Source organism: Electrophorus electricus, chromosome 12, assembly GCF_013358815.1.
Source record: "Electrophorus electricus isolate fEleEle1 chromosome 12, fEleEle1.pri, whole genome shotgun sequence".
In the NCBI taxonomy this organism is placed as follows: domain Eukaryota; kingdom Metazoa; phylum Chordata; class Actinopteri; order Gymnotiformes; family Gymnotidae; genus Electrophorus; species Electrophorus electricus.
This window is the reverse complement of record NC_049546.1, coordinates 16,636,859-16,638,326: the sequence shown is the minus strand read 5'-3', so window position 1 is coordinate 16,638,326 and position 1,468 is coordinate 16,636,859.

Genomic DNA, 1,468 nt, shown 5'->3' with positions numbered 1-1,468 from the left:
GAGTTATCTCTCTCTCTCTCTCTCTCTCTCTCTAGATAGATAGATAGATAGATAGATAGATAGATAGATAGATAGATAGATAGATATAAAAGTGGAGTAGAAGCTATAATAAATAATGCTCAAGTACAAATTAAAAAAAAAAAATTTTAAACAGCGTGACAGTGTACATTTTGCTTTGTTTTCTTTCACTACTTAAACTGGAAGATAAACCACAAACTAATTCTGTTTAGAAATATATTATTTTATTTTGTATTTTGTAAATGCTGGATAAATCTCCAAAGACTCTAACAAACCACAAACACGTCTACTTCGTGCGTTTCTCAGTTGACCAGATTATTTAACCAAGCGCTAAATAATAACATTTTACTTTCGAGCTGGAGATGCATCAGTGTTGTCAAAAGAGAGCTATTTTTAAATTGTAACTTCGAATCTATCTTCTCCATTTCGTACGGAAAACTTACAAAATGGAAGATAGCTAACTGAGAAAGAATAAATGCAATAATAGGGCGTGACACTTGGTCCAATTACTCATCACACCTTACAGAAGCGTCAGGTTGACTGTCATCTCACGCTTAGCAAAAGACTTCGGAGATTGATGTCATCACAGAAAGGAATTGCAGTCCATGCCTACGAAAGAAGAACGGGTAGCTCGCACCGCTGATTTACAGAGCACGCAAGTGAACGGTCGATGTTATTTGTGCGCACCGGGTAATGCATGGGGACAGAGGAAAGACAGCAAATGACTTCTGAGGAATCCGTAAACGCAGACTGTTGACAGTTTTCTCTTCATAAGTTCATTAAACTCGTGTGCGGAGTACATTTCTCGGTTGATATGGTGAGTATGCGTAATTTAAAAACCAATAAAAAGTATCATTACAATCGAGCATTTTCAAATTAGGCGTTTGCGAATATTGTGCTTCTGAAGTCTAGCCGACATGTTCTATAACTTCATGTTTTATATATATATATATATATATATATATATATATATATATATATATATATATATATATATATATATATATATAAAACACAGGATAAGATGGGGTTTCTTGTAAACTGTTACAGCAGATAGTAAGAAGATTGCGCTTGTCATTGTGTCGGTGTTAAAGTTAAAACGTGTCAAGACGTTTATGTAGCCTACATATGTTTAGCCACTGAAGGTTTCAAATAATTAAGAAACGTGTCTTTTGCAGTCTACGGCATAAATAACATGACTTTGTAATTGAGAGTTTTTAGCTTACCTTGCCATACAGTCCATAATATCATTTTAAAATTGCTAAAATCATTAATAATATTACTAAATATTATTAAATATGTAAATTAGGTATCTAACTGCTAAAGAGGTTTATACAGGGGACTTCAGTAAAATGCATAGAAGTCTATTTTGTTCTATTCATATATCCATCTTTGACATTTGATTTATATTCTTTTGCTCTTTTTCAGTGTACCCATATCTTATGCTGCA